Raw genomic sequence first — 20,300 nt, 5'->3', positions numbered from 1 at the left:
GAGCTGCACTGTGGCTGCTGCTTCCCTCCTGTGTGTTTCCTGCAGCAGCTCTGCTCCAGGTCTCCTCCTGGGGGGAACATGCCAAGGACACAGTACAGGGAGGTAGAAAGGGGAGAAGTGAAGGTTGTGCTGCTATTGCTGTTGCTCTGGAGGCTTTTTGCTTGGTCAGTTCGAAGTGAGGAGTGATGTGTTTGTGCTCAGAAACTGGGATCCTTGGTGGCTTCATTTCAAATCTGGCATTTATTGAATAAGCCAGGGGCTTGTAACTCCTTTATCTCAGCATCCTCTGAAGCTGCTCATAGGGGTGCAGCACATGCACATGTCGAGCTGTGGTCTCTGCTGTACCCCTTCATATCTCCTCTGCTTGCCCTCAGTTGTGCCACTAATGACAATGTCAGGGTGATGACAGTTCTGCAGCACTCCTGATTGTGAACGTGTGCCAAAGCTTACCACATTTGTCCATCCCCTATGATCCCAGGCAGCAGAGAAATGAAATCATTGAGCTGCAATACCATGTGGGTCCAGCTCCAGCATATTCAAGCTGTGTGTGGCTTATTGTCACGTATGTGTGTAATTGCAAACTGGGTCTTCATGTGGTAGTGCCCTGAAAATGGGTTGCTGTCATTTTCTCTTTGATTAGTCTCCTCTCTAATTTAAAAGAAGTCTTCCCTTGAGGGAGGTTTGTCTTAATTTACTTTGTTAGTGGATGGTTTTTTTTTTGAATTATAAACATACTTCTCTGTATAGAGCCTAGAAAAAGAAATAGACTGACAAAAAACTAAATATTCCTGCTAAGCATGAGTCTGACAATGTTCAAGTTTTAAAAAGAAAAGAAGTAAAAAAAAAAAATCAAATCTGAAAGTCAAGATTTTTTTTGTTCTTTTCTTGCAGATTTTAAAATGTTTCTGCCAAGAAAATGACCACAGTAGTGCATGAAGCTATGGAAAAAACAGCTGAATCTTTTTATAGGTTGATGTTGCTATAATATCTAGTCCCTTCTTTTGAAAACATAAGCCAGGGAAATGTGTGCATGGAAGCTCAGAAGTAAACACCTGGGTCTCTTTTAACATAGAAGTATTCAGAATACAAAAAGATTACCTTAATTAATATGCTTTGTTCTTAAAATGAATTGGTGAAATTTGGCATGCTTCTTAAAGAGGCCTTTTTCCAGTCTTTTCCCATATTCTTAGCTCATGCCTTCGCATAATGATGTGATCCATGGTGGGCAGGAATAATTCAGCCTAACGATGAATAATGGTAGCATTTGTGGTCAACTGGTCATGACATTCTCATTTGAGCATTTCTCTTTGGGAACTGCGTCTTCAAGTCATGAGACTTGCAGTAATGTCAAGAGAGAGAGCAGCACAGAATCAGGCTGGATGAGGGAGAAAGGGGACACTTGTTTCACAGGGCCCACTGTGGTGGAGGACGGAATTAAAGGAAAAAAAAAATAAAAAGCCTTGCTTGAAATACTGGTAGCTTTACAATCCTCTCTTTGTAAGAGTTCTTCTGCTCCCAAGTACTTCTGTACTTCTGTGTTTCAATCAATGTATGTCTGCAGTTCTGTGCACAAAACCCACTGGGATCTCAGTGGGGGAAAAACAACCTGTAGGAAAGGAGGTGGTGGGAGTAGAGAAGGGCAGGGCATCAAGTTAGGAGGAATTTATTAGTAGCCTAGAATAATCAAATGCAGAACAGAATAGATGACTTTTAAACATGCTGGAATTGGACATTCTACTCCAGATTTGGACCCTCCTGGGCAGAGGAAGGGGAACACGTTGGTAAACCTGGGGATCAGGTTTAAATGGAGATGTGATGTAAACACAGTCATGCCAGAATGACCTACTTCCATCATGCCTCATCTGTGTCATTTCTAAGTCCTGGGTGTTAGGTATATATGAAGGTTAATTACACAGAGATATATTATTCACTGATAAGTAGAGAGGAATGTGTGAGAAATGCACAGTTCCTCACTACAGCTAAAATAGGCGCTTGTGGTAGCTGTGTATAAAAATAGTTTGGACATTATAGCTTTGATTAAACTTGGGTTTGAAGTGCTGTGATTGTGCTGATTAGATATGTAGGATGTATCTGCTTTCTGTTGAAGCAAAAAATATGTTTACAGGAAGATTAATAAATGGGAATGGAGTATCTGTGATTCAAGGGAGAAGAATTATTAATGTTCCGATGACTTTTGCAAACTGAAAGTTCTGGAAGTTGGTTGTGGGCTAAGAAAACCACAAGTGCTCAGGCTTGGTTTAAATTAAGTCTCTCAAAATTTGTTTGAATGTATGAGTAGGAATCCAAATATTGCGGTGATAGATGAGCTGACACTCTTTCCATCCTTCAGATGTCATTTCCAGGACACTGGAGATGGTGGAAGAACCAGAAAGCTACGCTGCTCTTCCACGGTGTGAACTACTGCTGAAAATGATAAAGAAGAAAAGGAAACCTGATTTGTAGTTCTGAATAAAGTGACATTAAGAGAACACATGCTTCCTTGTCACATTACTTAAGAGATTCTGACAATGTATCCAAAGGAACTCCATCTTCAAGAAGGGAAAAAAAGAAAATCATGTCAAATCTGATAGTCTTCTGAAGTGTTCCATTAATTGTGGATTTTTATAAGAATTCTTCAAACACAGAAATAATTATTGTAACCAGCAATGGCAGTATTCAAGATGCCATAAAGAAGGTAACAGAAACATGTCAAAGTCATACAGTTTGTGCTGAAATCTAACTATTCTATAACAGCTGAAAGGGTTGAAGATAACCTTGCTCATCAGATGTGTATTAGAAATGATTGCTAACAGCGGCTCCAGTATTTGGCCCATGGTTTTCAGAGAAGTTTGGAAAAGTATTTTCAGACAATATGTGCCCAAATTTATTTTTTTTTAAACTATCCTCTACATTTTATTTAAGTCATGTACAAGTTTGTAACTGGAGACTACAGACCAATTGCCCATCCAAAGTAAGCAGCAATGTTAGCTGGAGCAGAAGAAATGAAAATCAGATTAAACTGCTAGAATATTTTCTTTCATTTGAATAACAATGCTTTACAAGAGTTCCAGCTGAAAATGAGGGCCCATATAGTTTGATTCCATGCAAAAGCAGAGCACAGTGTATGGAGAGAACACAGAGAGTGCACACAGCAAATATTTTATCTGAGAAAGTTGTACAAAGAGTTGTGGGAAAAAAGAAAGGGAATTAAGGTGTTGATTCTGTTGCAATTAAAATAAAAGTACATGAAGTTTTGCTTAAATTCTTCTAATTTTGCCTTTTATTTGAGAAGGGTGTGAGAAACTTGATTTTCATCTGGACTAGCCTAATGGAGTTGTGCTATTTCAATATACTTCTACTTTCAGGCTCTGTAATATGGTAGTCTATGCCAAGAGAAGAATCACAGCCTATGTGAAAGAGCAAATGTTCCCCTGATGACCACTACCAAAGTTTTTGCTGACACCATGGAAGACTTTTCTTATGCAAGCCATTTAGATTCTCAGAATAATATCTGTAATGATGGATGGTAATATTTACATGCACAAAATGGATAATTCCACACTTAGGAAGAATTTAGAGCTGCTGTAGTGGGTTTTACTTCTTTGAATTCAAATGATTTGCACATGCCTGTGTCATGGCTGAGTGTGATCTCCTCAACTTTTCAAAGTTAGGTTGCTGAAGATACTGAAGCAAATACTTTGGAAACATGCTTCCTAATCATAGAATTCCTTTTTCACTAAGGATGTGGCTTTGATCAATTATTTACTTACCCGTCCTCAAAGTTATTTACACTTTTCAAAACCTTTCTTTGTTCAATTTGTGCCCAAACTGCTTGTCCTTGGTACTGGCCTCTGCAGAAAGTCTGAGAGAAGTGGCAGCTGCAGTTTCTGTGCAGCTCCAAAAGATGAAACAACATGAGGGAAAAAAACATGAGTTTTTTTTTTAATCTCCTTTTATTTTGTGAGCGTTCTCTGCATTAGAATATCCACACCAGCATCCCTCCTGCAGTTATCAAATGTCTCAGCTTTGTTTCAGTGTTTAACCAGCTGTAAAAGATGTTTTATTGCCTTATATATTCTTCCACCATTTAAGTAAATCACTTCAATGTTGTATTATAGATGACTGTAAAAAGGAGATGTTTTTTGGTTGTTTTTTTTTTCAATTACAGTAACTAGTGGCCAGGTATGCACACAAACCAGCATATTTGGAGCAAGCAGCAACCTGTCCTGCAGTTATTTGAGAGAGGGGGGTATGTACTCATTACCCCATGAGTAATGCAGCAATCCACGTGCCCTGCTGCTGAGGACCAGCTGGCTGCTGTGTGCTATCAGAGCTGCTTGCCAGCAGGCAAGGCTCATTAAGAGCCTAGTTGCAGGATATAACATCTTTGCAGTCAATTAACAATGCTGCTCTTTAAAAAGGTCCAGATCCTTCCTGATTCAGCAAAGCACTTCAATATATGTTCAAAGTTAAATGCTTGATTAAAGTTTTGTGTAATGAAGATGTGAGGTCTTGTGCTTGAGGTTAGACAGGTAGGCACATTCCCAAATCAGGGCCTGACATGTTATGGTTCTTAGAGGTTTCCAGGAATCTTGAATATCCTGAAACACTGACTATGCTGATTTCCAAGCTGAGTAAAACCTACAGCTGAAAAACAAAACCACACCATGTGACTGTGAAGCATGGAGGAAAACATTTTAAAGTCTGTATCTGGTCATCACTGATGTTTGTCTCATCAAGGAAATGCTAGCAGACTGTTTACATTTTTGTATCCTCAAAAGAAATTAAAGAAATGACACTACCCTTGTCATCTGGAAATGGTGAATATATATATATATATATATATCAAAATGAACTTTTTCTTTGAAGAAAGAAGCAATGGAGGAATTGAATTGTTATGCACTTCCTGACTGTAATATTTCTCACTGGAGAAATATTGTATTTTGTAGCCTGCTTTCTGTGGTCAAGTAAAGGAATGAGTATTAGGAATACCAAAATACAAGCTTTTGCCTTAGCTTTTTATGTAACAATGTCTACCACTTTCCCATGCTTATTTTCAGTTGTATGACATCTGCTTAGTTATTGTAATATCCTATTGATAACTAATTGCAGCAATAGGCATATGTCTTTGCTCTAGTTCAGTGGGTCAACAGCAGAATCAAAGATAGTGTCTCACTGATTGTGAGTTATTTATTAACATAGCCACCCTGCTTCTCATGGATTGGGCTTAAACACCTTACTTTGAGACCTAGATTTGGTATTTTCTCTAATAGTACATTGAACTGTCAGAGCTCACTGCTTCATCCTCTGCAATGCCTCATTTTCTATATCCTCACTAATAATAGAATGCAAAATTCCAGGTGACTACAACGAGTGTAGATTGAAACCTCAATTTTTAAAGCAGCTTGTGGTTTCTGGTGAAGCATCCTATGAATGTGGATTGTTCCATACTTCCTCTTATTTACTTTGTCCTGTTAGAGTACAAGTTGAAATAAGCTTCCTTGTCTGTGTGTGTGACACCTTACAGTTTTCAACTTGTGTTTTCAGTCTGATCTGAGTTGGAGCGGTATTTTGCATTTAATTTATTATTTGGACCTGAAACTTAAAATGAAAGGGCCAAAACAAACACATCTCCTGTACAGAGACTGTCTAGAAATAGCTGGAATTGGATCACAGTCTGTAAGGTAGGCACAGCCTACCTACAGGTACACACTGAGGTATGTCCCCCATGCTCATGGAGCTGGTTCTAGCTGCCCCAGACACCTCTGGTGCTGGGGATACTGGCTTCTGGCTGCCCAAAAGGTAAGGCAAGAGTCAGATCCTAGGGGGTCTGCCTCTGATTTCCACTCTCAGATTCACTGGATCTGTTCATGGGTAAAACTCAAAGATTTCACAGATTATCACATTTCAGATATGTAGGGGAAATTTGGGGTTTCTTTGGTGCAGTGCTTGATCACCTCAGAGATGTAGCTTCTGAAAACAGTGAAATCCAGAGAGCTGAGGCAAACCCTGCTACAAGACCAGCCCCCAAATTCCACATCCATCACAGCCCGCCAGACATCTGATGTTCAGTGAGAACCCTGTCTTTCTTTTCTTTGCCCCAAACTTGCATTTCAGACAGAGCAGATTTGGTTCAGTGATAGACACCTCTTCAGGTGAAAGCATTTGCCTCAAAATGTCCAGCCCCTTCCAGGCACAGGGGTGAGCCTGTGCTGGGAGGCTCCATCAGAAAACAGACAAACTTTGGAAGAGTTCAGACTACATCTGAACTTTGTCACTGATTAAATGTAAATAATCTTGCTCAGACTCTAACAGCTGAGTTGAAGCAGAGATTTTGAACAGAAAGAACTTGGATCACAATTTTATGTCTTTCTCTAAAATATTTTATTGCTGGTTTATGACACCAGTGTGTAAATTATGGAGCTTTAAAGAGTTGCATTGTGAAGGTTTTATCCTTTGCTTATGTACAAAACATAAATACTACAGTTTTGTTTTCAGGGAAATTAAATACATATTTTTAAAAGGGTTGTTTAGGAAGCCAAGTGGGTTAGTAAAAAGAACACCTTATTTTTTTTTATTTTTTTTTTATTTTTTTTTTCTTTTTTTTTAATGTGTGGATACTGCATTTTTATGAGTTGGTACTCAGTAATTATTTTCAGCCAGCTGATGTAGGTCAAACAATTGAAAACAAGGAGAGGAGAATGAGTGTGTGTTGCGTGGTTGCAAATACCACTACAATGGAAATAGTGTGTCTAACACCATGTGTGTCAAGAGAAGAAATGCTTTCTATTATATGACTGATGCAGAAAAATATCTTTTGGAAGCACAAGCCATTTCTCTGGTCTGAAGCAAACCTTATATAGTTTGTGTGTAGATAGAATCATCTTACACTGTGTGTGTACACATACATATGTGTCTACACAATGCAATCCTGTAGATATAACAACAGCTACCATATTGTCTCATTTACATTGAAACTGCATGGGCATGTTATCCATTTTCAAGAGAAATTGTAACAAATGAAAATATATAGTTTCCTACTACATTTTTAAAGCAAAGTTAAAGCTATGTAATTCAAGAAATGTGTTGTATTTTGGAGACCAGAGTTTAAAGAGCAATTCCTTTTGGATGTGACTTCATCAAGATTCATCAGTAGCTTACTCTGGCCTTTATCTCTTGGGGTTTATAACCAGTATTCCTTCAGATTTTGCTCCATCCTATGTCAAGATGACTCACTGTTATTTCCTTCCACTGTCTCATGCTGAGTGACCAGGGGCAAAAAAAATGTTTTCAGCTGCTCCTTTTAGTTGATGTCCTTGTTCCAGTAGATACACTTAGCTAAATTTTTCAAAAGTTATGAAGCAGCTATGTCTGTGAACTCCATGTTATTCTCCTATGCCCAACCTTGGCACCACTTTCCTTTCCAAGCTCTTGGAAAAATGCTGGTTTACAATTATTGGGATGAAACTGAGGTGTGGTTCTCCTGTTCTTGAAGACTGGAAGGACTGGGAGGGGACATGAGTAGCCATAGTGGTGTGAAATACCTGTCTTTAATGGTTCTAAATTATTGTTGTTCAAATCTCTTGTATGTAATGTTTCTGTTCTCTTAGGAGATTCAGATGGATCATGCTTTATCAGATGTCCAAGCCAATACTGCTGTCCAGTCCTTGTTCTCAACAACATCCTCCTGTCCTTGTGATGGGGGTTCTTGGGAGGACTGTGCAGATCAAGCTTCACACTGCCTCTGCACTTCAGGCTCTCTGTGCTGTAAGTACACCAAACAATACTGTGGCTATTTGGCATGTCCAAGTGGGTTGACTGGGAGTGCTTTGACTTAACTTCTGGAAAACTTACCATGATTTTGATGATTTTATGTTTTTTAGGTGGATTAAACTATGTACCTGCCTCAAATAAACATGTAAGGTGGTTGATGTATTTGTCCCTGTAATCACCACAGGTTTCCAGTGATTGTAGGGTAAATGGGTATTTTTCCTCTCGTGCATTACAAGCATGCTCTAAACAACACAAAGGCTATATTTTACAGGCAGCATCTGATAAAAGTAATTCTGTTGCTGCTGTTCCTAACAAGAAGCAGAAGGGTTGCTTTTAGTTATTTTGAATTTCTAATATGTCAAGTGGTAACTCTGAGTATATAGACAGGGGTGTGGAAACAACACTATGTATATAGGTGTTCATTTCCCAACTGTGACAAAGACATGTAACTAACTGTACTTGCCTCAGCTGAAATAAACACTTTTGGGAAGAATTTGGCTGAATGGTTATTTTTGGTCTGGCAAAGGGGAAGCCGACAGAGTGACTGTTATTACTCTGATGCCAATTACTGGAACCGACCAGCTTAGGGGCAATTTGCTGACTTTGTTTAAAAACAAAACTGGTCTTTCTGGGTCCAACTGTGATTTAGAAAGGGAGGAGCTCTAAACCACTTTTTTTTTATTTTTTTTAAAAAAAATATTTTTTAAAAAAGTTTCCTAGCTGAAAACATTATCTGAACTCCACATGGTGTGGGGTTTAGGGAATTAACAGGATGATTCAGACATACAATCCTCACATTCATTCCTACTCCTGAGAACTTTCCTTAAGGAATAAAATTTCTTTCCTGCACTTGGTCGGAAACAAAACAAACTCAAATCCTTCCCTCTTTTTTTTTTTTTTTTCTTTTTGACTGGAAAGTAACACAACTAATAAACCTAACATTAAGCTCCAACACATGCTGTAGGCCAGTATAATCTCAGGATATGAGTGGTGTGATTTTAGCAGGCATTTGCAGCACTCCTCCCTGTGAACTCTTGGCTGATACGTTGTCCCATCATTGCTTCCCTTTCCTCTCCCCTGCTCCATATGGAGACCTGCGCCAGCAGGAGCTAAAGGGTGGTTCAAAGTGTTGTCTTTTCATATTTTGTCCTTAGAGAGTGGGACAGAAAGCGCTGAGAGTGCTGCCTTGTGTATTGGTTTGCAGCTCTGTGAGAAGACACACCAAGGGCAGTGCCTGAGCTCTGACCCTGGGTATGAGGAAGTTGTGATCTCCCAGCCCCACTGTTTTCTTGATGTAACTTGGGTTTCCTTTTCCTATATGCATGTGTGGGGGGAAGGTCACATAAGCTGCAGTGAATCTCTTCAACATGAATTCAGAGTACTCAGATTGTGCAGTATTCCCAAGGTGAGCACCAGAAGAATTTTATGATGGATTGGTTTTCCACTCTTTCCCCTTTTGTTGCTTATTATCAAAACCAAACCAACTTGAACAAAACATGTCCTTTGATTTAAGGAGGAAATAAAGGAAGCTTGTGAAACTTGGTGCTTGCCCATGCTGCAGTTTTAGTTTAAATGCTCACAGGCATGTGTATTTTCTTGCTTTTTCCTTCACAGGATTGCTTTCCTTGGTGCCTCTTGTGCAGATATGTTTCAAAAATTCTTCTGCCATAACATGTATTATTTTTTAAATTTACAGTCAAACTTTTTTCCCACCTTGGTCATATTTCCTCACTACCCAGAAACTTCCTTGTCCATTGCCCTGGTCATTCTTTTGCTCTTTGAATCAGGAAAATTCTCTTAGCTTGCTCTTGTATTTTCTGGTCCAAAGGTGAATCAAATAGTACCAAACTTACCTGGTGATGTCTTGATTTTCTTTTATAATATATTTTTTACTCCTAATATTTTTGTTTCATTATTTTTGTTGCTGGTATTCCCTGCCAAATTTAGGGCTTTTTAATCAAATTGTCTGACCTCTATCTTTGTTCATAGAGTCTCCATGGGCTTCCTCTAAAATTCAGCTGAGCTCATTTTGATTCTTTCAAGCTTCTCTGCACTTCCAGTCTATTTCACACCTGCTTTTCCTACTGTGTCTTCAGTTTGGGGGAACAAGGGAAATTTATGAAATATCTTGCAGCCTGTTCCCCTCTCACTGTCACAATCATAGGCAACTGGATCAGCAGCTGCATTACTTACTGCATTCTAAAGACAAATCCAGCCTAGAAAAGAATCAGAGTGGCTGCCTGCAGTATGTTGCCCTTCACCACATTGCTAATTCCCATTTTGCTGTACCAGATGCTGCCAACACCCTTGCCTCTGAGGTGCTTCTGTAGTCCTGTATTTCTCCTGCCTTTGCTCTAGCTGATGTTTCACTGGTGTTTAAATCCACATCCACCTGTGTTTTTATTTCACACAGAGATGGAAACTCTGCCCAATCATTCTTTTTCATTCTTCAGCTTCCTTTTGTTTTGTCTTAAATATATTCAAGGGGGAAACAGGAGGAGGGATGGAAAAGGAAGGGTTCGGTCTAGACTTCCAAAGCAATTTCCTTTTCCCTACAGAGCACAGCTCATTTCCTTCCAGAGCGATGTGGCTGGGAAATTGTACATTTCTTCTCAGCACTGACTTTCCTGAAATTTGTCGAGTCAAAGCACAGCTACTAGGTGGGATCCAGAGGACCATAAACAGGAGTGTGTGAGTGTTTTTGTCACTGCCAAATAGGACAATAAACAGAGATTATTATAGAAGGGAGAGGTTGGTCTAGATAAGCAGCCACAGGGTGGAAATGTTGAAAAATAAATAGACAAATATCCATAGACACACCTGCACTTGGGCGTTTCTGCACTGTGGGGCCTCACAGGGCTTATTTTTGCCATAAAAGTCTCAAGGACAGAGAACTGAGCAATGTGGAAGTTGATGGTTTTCCTTGAGGGTTAATTACAAGGTCTTGCCTTTGGGGGAAAAAAAAAAGTAATGGTTTATTGTTCTAAATTTAACTCTTTATACATTGCATTTAGCTCAAGAAAGAAGGGTTCTTTTTCTTTAAAATGCATTTATATTTGCTGGGTTTTAACAGTATGCCATTTAGTACTGTGGCATCCACTCTTACCAGGTCTCTGTGTTTGCTTTAAATCAAACTAATAAATTGGTTTAAGTCAAATTAAAACCAGACTGAAAGAGTAGTATAGTCATGGCTGAGCAGCTTGCCTCCTCCAGAGAGTTCAATATACTCTGAGCTCAATTTTTTTTTCAAATGAATTAAATTCAGTTTGGAAAGGAAATGCTTGGGGAAAAAAAAAAGAAAAAAAAAAGTGATGAGATCATAATCTGTTGACTCCATGGAGTTTCTAATTTAGTTGGTGCCTTTATGTGTTTGTTTGTTTAAAAGATGAGATTTCTTCTGTGTTGAGAGTGTGTAGAGACACGAGCAGGAAGATGAGCTGGAATCTGACTGTGTGTTTGATATAAGATAATTATTTCATCCATTCCACTTTGTTTTTGCTTAGCAAGACAATTCACATGGTGTTTATTGTCCTGCCACAAGTAATTGCAGATTAGTGTCTGAATGGCTGATACTTATTTCTGAGTCTGAGAAAGCTCATAACTGATTTATTGTGTTAATTGCCAGAAAATGCACAATGAAACTTTGGAGAAGTACTTCAAAAATACTAGGTATTACAGTTACACAGGAACTTGAGTTGGCTGATTTTTTTTAGTGGATGTATAGATGAGAAAACTGCCTTTACATTTTGTCTCAAAAATGAAAGTTCAGCAAACTATAGGCAGAGGAGCTTTAAAAGATCTCCTGCTTCTCAGGCCCTTTGCCTTGAAATCCCAACCTCAGAAAACCCTTCTGCTATTAGCCACCAGGTGAAACACCACAGGGTTTGCTGCTCTCCAACTTTATGACATTTTTCCCTGCAAAGGAAAACACCTGGCTTAGGAAGAATTTGTGTAGGGCTGGACAGGTGCTGGTTACTGCATCCACTCAAATCTTCTCTCACTCAGCAGGGCAAAAATACTGGGGCCTCAGAATCTGATGCTGCCCTCTGGCATGGGAGACTTTTTAAGTGCAAGAAAAAGACAGTGCAATATAATGCAAAGGCCTTGTTGTGCAGCTCACACTGCAAATTATAGAACTTTCCTGTGAGACTAAAGGATGCTTCTTTTTGCTTTCTTCAGTCAGATTGCAGGAGGCCAGACCTGTTCAACTTTTCCATTTGCAGAGGTACCTTTGCAGTGAAAAGATGTGTAGCTGGTAGCTGAAGGTCTTTGAATGCATTATAACTTACTATAATTCATCCAGTTATGTTGGGCTGGTTGGCTCAAGTTTAGCTGTAGCTGGAAAGGAAATTTTTGCTCTGTTAAAGGAGTTCTGGCAGTCCCAGGTATTCAAGATGAAATGGAGGTGGGGGGAAAAAAAGATGGTTATGACATTCTACTGATATACTATGATTCTATTATAATCTGCAATTGAGGAATCACCATGGGCTTTTTTATTATTCCTGAAATGCGTAGATCTTTGTGGCTTGGATTTTAATTTTTTTTTTACATGTTTGCTGTCTTTTGTCAGTTCCAAGCCTGCATTTATTAGATCAGCTGAAGATGAGAGGGAGAGGTGCTGCTGTCTTAGGGGGGGAATGGATACACGACAAGTACAAATGATTTAGAAAGCGCTGGTTTTGCTGTATGATTGTGACATTATGCATTCTGACCAAGAGAAGGATCTGCAATAGTATGTAATGTTTTTACCCTGCCAGAAAAAAGAGACAGGGCACAATCTCAAATTTTGAGTATTTTCTCATCTAATTTTTCCAAATGTGCACTCTAGTGGTACTTGGGATAGTTGGGGGAGGATGCCTCTTCAGGCACAAATTAAGGCTGAGTATGTTTATACATGTAGATGCTCGGTGTTGCACAAAGCAGGGCAGTTCTAGAGAAAAAAGCAGTTATGCTCTTGGGAAGCCAGGATTTGAAGCAGTGCTATGTTAGGTGCTGAATGAGGCATATCAAAATACACAGAGACAAAGATGGAAATTAAAAGAAGGAAAAAAACAGGGTATCTAGCTTTGTTGCCTCCCATCTGGAAAGATTGCAGAGCCTGTGCTGTATCCCAGGGTCTGTCATGCTGTATGACCTTAATAAAAAACTTTATCTCAAAGTTCCCAAGGCCTTACATTTGTAAAACGAGAAAAATATGCAAGGTGCCCTGAGTTCTGTGAATAAAAAGGTACTGAATAATTATTTTTTAGCAATAATAATAATAATAATAATAATAATAATAATAATTGATTTGTTTTCTCCGTAATTTTAGTTCAGACAGAATTATGTCTATTTTTCTGTGAACAGTGCTATAAGATAGAGAAAGTTGTAAAGATACAAAATTACAATTTCTCTGAAGGTATTGCATGGGCACAACATGTAAAGATTATGGAGTTCTTTGCTTTTTTTCTGATGTGTAGCATATTCCATAGCAGTAAAGTAGTTTCAGATCAGTGCTTTTCAGCAGATGTGTTTAGCACTTTCCCAGGAAATGATCAACAAATAAAACACACTGAGAAAGTAAGCTAGCATTTACTTTCTGTTTTTGAAGGTGGCTTGTATTTTGCAAAACAAGATGGAAGGGGCTAGATCTCCCATAGCATTAGCATCTAAAGAACAGTGTGTCTCACACTGAGCTAACAGTGGTGGAATATAATAGATAAGAAGAGCTATATTTTTTTATTTGTACCTTTGAATTTCAATTATTGTTTTGTAGCTGACTCTGGGGCAGATTGGGCATAAGGATGCATGGTCATCGCTTGGAATCAGGTCTTGTCTCTCTATGAGTAATCTCTTTCCTATCACTGTCTCCTTTTTAGTTTCACTGGACCAAATAAAATGAAGTGCATTCACTTTGAAAACCTTAAGTTTGCTCTTATAACTCTCTAGATTTGGGGGAAAAAAAACATAGCTGGCTTGCTTAATGAACCATCCTTAGTTGCAATTCCTCATTTCAAAACCTGCCTTCTTTCAGCATTGTCAATGAGCTCAAAGGGGCCAGGCTTGGGCAGATAACTGTGATGCTCAGTGGAACTGGAAATGTGCATGTAAATTATATTTATGGTTGTTGCTTTTTCCTTCTTTGGTACAAATATGATGAATATTTACCATCTTTAAGCTGGTTGGAAGCAAGCAAAATAACAAGGTTACAACAGAGACAGAGTTTTTTCAATGTGGAGGAAATCTTGGAGTTTCCTAAATATTTAGAGGATGAATACTTTCCTCCTGAAACTTCAGCATATAAATGAAGACTTACTGGGCTGTGTATCCCTTGACTCTTGCTAATTTTACCTAAGAATTTAAGAGGTGTTACAGAAATAAGTGTGACCAGAGAACCACAATGCTTCTCAGAAAGTAGTGTTTTTGAGATGTGACACTGTCCATTTTATGTCATCCTGGGAACCCTGCTAAGGCAGGGAAGAGCAGAGTCCTCCATCACAAAAGCATAAAATAGTCTGAGAATGGATTATAAAGGTACATCTTCCACATCACTAAATTATTCACCTCTTCCTCTCCTCTCCATTGCATCTATATCAGAAACATTGCTGGAAATACATCTGGAAAATTAGCAAAATGTTTGTTTTACTTCTTTTCAAAGTGTTTTCATGGTTTTAGGTGAGTGTTTGACTTATGTTCATTGGCCCTTGCACAAGAGACTGAAAGCTATTTCCTTTTTCCTTAATTAGAGCATGTGGAATATCAGGTTTCTGAGCAGTGAATTTCCTTTCAGGAGATAGGTGAGCATATGTGGTAAAAGTAGTTGTTTTTCTAAACTTAAGAATTTTGTCCTGTATTTTATAGATACTATCTTAAGCCAAACTTGTACTTTTCATACAGACAGAAGTGCAATTATTTTTTCCTTCCTTTTATTCCCCACCTCCCCCTTTTTTTTTTTTTTTTTTTTTTTTTTGGAATGAAATAGAGAAGTGGGAAGTTAGAAATATCTGAGGGAATTTCTAGGAGGGTGGCCATAGGAATGTGGTGAAGGTAGCAGCCCAACCCTGTTTGTGTGTGTAACTTGATTTCGAGTCTGCAGTGCCGGTGCTGTTGAGAAAGGGGAAAAAAAATTGAAAGTGGAGAGATTGTGTGCAGTTTTTTAAGGTCATGTATTTTTATATCTGCTGTCTTGTCTGTGTGGGTGGGCAGGTATGAGTCTTGGTCTGTCTTGTGCAATGTCAGAGGGAAGTTCAGGTCGGTGTGGTGCTGGGGCCAGCCCACATCCTCCACCCACACAGGCCCATGAACAGTGGCACACATCAATCAGGGAAAACCCTCAGCCCCTGGCACCACTGGAACAGGTGTGTGGGCTCATGGTGACATCAGATGACTGTCACATGGGCATGGGGCAGCCTCCAGTGCCTGGCCCATGTTCTGTGTACATCAGGTCTACCTCCTGAAATAAATTCTAGGCTGTGGTGCAGCTTCCAGCACTCAGACCACCTATAACTATCTTTTTCTCTCACAGATGCTTTGGGGTCGAACAGATGGAAAGAAGAATGAGGAGAATGATTTTGCAAACTGTTGCAGATCTCCATATAACACCCCATGCAAAATGCCATGCTCTTTAAGGTGTCAATAAACAGAGGGAGAGAGGGAAAACCAAGGCTTTGTCCAGCCAAAAGCAGAATTGGCTAAGTCAATCATGACCAAAATTTGGAAAGTTTTTGAAGCACAGACAGTTCCTTTTGCAGGAAAAGTTCCTGCAAAGCTACTGCTTTCATGTCCATTTAGTGCTGTTTTGCTTTTTTTTAAGCACCAATATTATCCCTTGTTTTTATTCCTTGAAAGGTAACCCAGAATAAATGCAGACTAACCCTATCCATCCCTCTTTATTTTGCTGTCTCAATGTTTTGAAGTAGTATACCAACACCTACCTGTAAATAAACTGACTGTATGTAATGAAAATACTCTTCACTTTTCTCTATGTCTATGTTACTGTGGCTTAATTTGCCCTAGGAATTTGGTAAAGTGTCTCTGGGTTGTATGAGCACATACGAGAGAAGACTCCAGTGTCAGCTTCTGCTGATTTATATAGGATATAGGTGATTTATAAAGGATATCTGTAATAGCCCTTATTTTGCGAAGCAGATGTAGCATATTGGATCAAATTATTTTGACATATCCCAGGGGGCAGAGGAAGAGATCCAAGGACTGTTGAGATGGTAGGTGCCCCCAGATCTGGGCATGCTCCTAAGACTGTTGGCAGAATGATGTCTCCATTATTTGTGGGTGGGATCTCAAAAGTTTAATGTCTCCAGAAATTAAGATGTGTTTCAACCTGCCTCTAGCAGTCTATACTCTCAGATCCTGAAGGACAGGAATGCATGTGTACCATCCTTCCAGCTGCAGTCTAAACCTTGCTTATGAATAAGTGTATGAAGAAACTCAATTTAAATTAAATGGCTTATTCAATAATTTTATCTTTACACATAAGCAAGAGATACCAGGATTTTAAGAAGGAGTGGTATTAATCACTATAGCAATCCTTTCTAAGGAAGAACAAAAAGGCACTTTTTCATCCATTAGAATACTGTAGCCTTCCTGATTAAGTGTATTCACAGCCATACAAAATTACAGGGTAAGGGCCTGCTTGGGAACAAAATCCCCCTATATTGCCATGCCAACAGTGTTCATGCTGTTCCATTTCACCAACAGATAATAATAGGCATAGATGCCTAGACCCATGAAAGGAGGTGGCTTCAGTTCTGCTGTTCAGAGTGAGAAGCAGTACAGCAATTCTGACTTCTACAAAATAGAAGTATTTCCAGCTTTGAAACACTGTTTTATTTTGTGATGAAATGTATTGACTTAACAAGTATACAATTAAGTGTCGCCATGAGTGTAGCTTACATAGATAAGGAGACCATCTTCAGCTATGTTACATAAGGTTTGGTAGGTGTGACATCTGTTAAAGGGGGTCTGGGTCTTTCTGGCTTAGGATGTGAGCTCACCACCACTGAACTGTTGAGAAGAATCTCCTTGTAGGGAGAAGTCTCCTCCCACTTCTTTATTTTTCTTTTCTGCCAATAACCTCTCTTGTAAACAAACTCCTAGACCAGCTGCTTCAGTGTCACATGTCTTTTTCTTTTCCTATAAAAGTTGTCCCCTGCTTCTTTCACCCTCAGGAGCCACATGGGTAGTAGTTCTGCTTTAAGGTAAAGGAATTGCTTTCCACGCTTAGATTGCATGGATGTTGTCTAACAGGCTGATGCATAGGAGAGCAACCATGTGATGATTACGAAAGAGATGTGCTTAGCTTTACCAGCTCTGGTTTGCTACTTTACCATACAAAAGAGGTCACTCTCTTAATCAAGTTTTCACAGGGTAAGGGGTAGAACAGGCTGGTACAGATGGTGGAAGAAATCAAGGGAAACAAGGAGAGAGGGGAAAAGAAAAAAAAAAGGAAAATATTTGTCAGGCTTGATAGTGTTAATGAAAACATAAAGAAAGGAGGAAAGCAGTGTTTGGAGAGCAAAGAGTGACCTGACAAATGTGACCTCTGTTTTTCTCAAGGGCTTCTGACTTTGAAACCAAAGCTGCCTTTAATGTTCACCAGGTGCCATCAGGGTGTTTTGATTGCCTTTATGGAAGGGCATTAGCCTCATAGCTTCAGCATCTGTACTTCAGTGAACTTCAGGGACAGGGTGTATTCTTGTTCAGATCATAACCCTTAAGGTTCAAAGGCCATGAGCAGCTAAATAATTAATTCTGTTACTTCCACAGGAGGCAATGAACACAGACCTATACTTCACACTGGTTTATCACAGGAATTTTTCCAGTCCTTGCTAAACAGCTTCTGCCTGAGCATCTCTGAGCTGCCAACTGGAGCAACTGGAAACCGAGGCAGACACAGCACAGAAGCAAAGCTGGCAGTAAGATTATTCTTCATGCTAAAATAATACTCTGAAGTTTGTATTTTGTCAGCTGAGATTATAGTTCAATTTCTTGGAAGAAGTGAGATGCTATTTTGCTGAAGATATATGGCCCTCCGTCCCCTGTTGTTATATAGGCAAATTGTTGGTACTTATCATCCTCTTTCTGGCTGCTTCATCTCCGCAGGTAATTGTGCCTCTGATATTGCCTAGATGTCTCAGCCTTGTTTGCGACCTGAGAGTGGATTTTAGCTCTTCAGGCAATTGACTTGTCCTGAAGATGGCAGATTTATAGGAATATTGCATACTGCCAATAAAAATAAACAATTGACTGATCAGTGGGGTTTTTACTCCCCCTCCCCCTTTCCTCTGAGAGAACCAAGAGCCAACCATTTCTGGACAGCTTCCCCTCCCCTTGTGAAGCTCAGGGAATTCAAGCAGCTCATCTAATCCCGTGGTGCAGAGGCTGTGTTGCAGCAGGCAGGAAGGTACGAAAGGCAACATATCCTCAACAGAAGAGTTTTGCTGGGAGGAGGACCTAGGACTACCCAAGGACCAACTCAGAATCACTGAATTATGGGTCACTGGAGTAGTGGGGTGAGTAAGATTACCTTGAGAGGTCCTGTCCAGCAATGACTCTTCGATATCTTTGGTTTTCTCAACCTTAATGCTGTAGCAAATACATACTTTAGGAAGAGAATATGGTAGTGTCTCTGACACATCTAGTTGAACTACAGGACCTCGTGGGTCCGGATGTGCAACAGGATGATCACTGCTTCAGATCATCAGTCACCTTCTGCACCCAATATCTGCTCATTCTCATCACCTCCCACGCCCAGTTATCTGTTTTACAGTCCATTCATTTCAAAGTATAGGACTAGAGCAACTTCAACAAGAGATAAGGAAGGGGTTTCAAAGGGCCTGAAAAGTTTTCAAATTTGCAAACAAATGGCTACAAATGGTCATCATATTTGAAAAGTCATGGCAGTCCAGGGAAGTTGTCACTAGCTGGAAAAGGAGAAACAAAAGGGAAAAAAGGAAGGCCTGAGGAACTGCAGGACAGTCAGTCTCACCTCAGTGTCTGTCAAGATGGTGGGAAAGATCTTCCTGGAAACTGCTAAGTCATGTGGAAAACAAAGAGGTGATTTATAGCAGCCAGCATGGCTTGGCTAAGGGCAAATCATGCCAGACAAATTTGGTGGCCTTTTGTGACATGCTGGTGGATAAGGGAAGAGCAACTGATATCACTGCTATCTGGACTTGTGCAAAGCATTTCACGATACCACATAGCATCCCCTGAATTCGGGAGGCACCGATCTGACAGACGGATCACTTGGTCAATAACAAAGTTGCTGGACGGTTTCACTCAAAGTGTTGCAATCAATGTCTTGATGTCCAAGCAGAGGACAATGATGGGTGGTGTTCCTCAGGAGTCAGTACTGGGGCCAGCACTGTGTAACATCTTTGTCTGTGACATGGACAGTGGGATCCGTGCACCATCAGCAAGTTTGCCGACAACACCAAAATGTACAGTGCAGTCAACACACTGGAGGGAAGGGATGCCATTCAGAGGGGCCTTGACCAGCTTAAGAGGTGGGCCTTTGCTAACCTCAAAGTTTTAACAAAGCTAAGTGTAAGGTCCTGCACCTGGACTGGGGCAGTCCCAGACACAGGCCAAGTGCTCGAAGAATGGATAGAAAGCAGTCCTGAGGAAAAGGACTTGGGAGTGTTGATTGACAGGAAGCTCAGCATGACCTGGCAATGTGTGCATGCAGCCCAGAAAGTCAGTTCTTGTTGCGTCTGTAGGAGTGTGGACACCACATTAAAGGAGGGGATTCTGCCCCTCTACTCTGCTCTGGTGAGACCCCACCTAGAGCGCTGCATCCAGCTCTGGGGTCGCCAGTATAAGAATGATACAGACCTGTTGGAGCTAGTGCAGAGGTGGGACACAAATATGATCAGAGGGGTGGAACACCTGTGAATACAGTCTGAGACTGTTGGGGTTGTTAAGCCTGGAGAAGGCTCTGGGGAGAACTTGGAGAAGCCTTCTTGTACCTAATGAGAGTCTACGAGACAGCTGAAGAGGGACTTTGTACAAGGGCCTGTAGTGGTTGGATAGGAGTAAATGGCTTTCAGCTGATGGAGGGCGGGTTTAGAGTAGATATTAAGGAAGAATTTTTTTATGAGGATAATGAGACATTGGGACAAGCTGGCCGGAGAACTGGTAGTTGCTTCTGCTCTGTCAACATTCATGTTGAATGGCTGTTTGAGTGACCTGGTCTAGTGGAAGGTGTCCTTTCCCATGGCAGGGGTGTTGGAACTGGATGACCTTTAGGGACCCTTACAATCACAGCTGTTTTATGATTCTGTGATTTGGAATGCTGATGCGCACCTAAGATCCAAGAGTGTTAGCATTTGCTGAAACTGTACATGATAATGCTGTTTGTTAGTAGTCGCATTTCACATCGTGGCACAAATTGCGTCCTGTCTTTACCTTTGTGTAAAAGCACTGAATTTATACTGCAGTAGTACTTCTTATCTAAAGAGAAAAATGACTGCATAAATCTGTATTTGAATCCAGAGAGAGCACTTTATTAATTAGTAAATAATGATATG

At 40.0% G+C, this 20,300-nt stretch overlaps 1 long non-coding RNA gene across 9 annotated transcripts in view; it reads left to right on the top strand.

Annotated features, from left to right (window-relative positions):
• The window catches only part of LOC117243895, a 253,109-nt gene that overhangs the window by 190,043 nt on the left and 42,766 nt on the right, over positions 1 to 20,300 (top strand). For 4 of the 9 annotated variants that reach the window (XR_004495900.1, XR_004495897.1, XR_004495898.1 and 1 more), the window contains 3 exons: positions 2,351 to 2,695; positions 7,611 to 7,767; positions 17,536 to 18,281. This is a non-coding gene — a long non-coding RNA (uncharacterized LOC117243895). Of the gene's footprint in view, positions 1 to 2,350; positions 2,696 to 7,610; positions 7,768 to 7,883; positions 8,259 to 17,535; positions 18,282 to 20,300 lie in introns of those variants that run through there. The other 5 variants (XR_004495902.1, XR_004495905.1, XR_004495899.1 and 2 more) reach the window with 4 other exon arrangements.

This window comes from Parus major, chromosome 2, assembly GCF_001522545.3.
Source record: "Parus major isolate Abel chromosome 2, Parus_major1.1, whole genome shotgun sequence".
Classification (NCBI taxonomy): Eukaryota; Metazoa; Chordata; class Aves; order Passeriformes; family Paridae; genus Parus; species Parus major.
The sequence above is the reverse complement of the archived record's forward strand: the minus strand, read 5'-3'. Positions and strand labels throughout refer to the sequence as shown.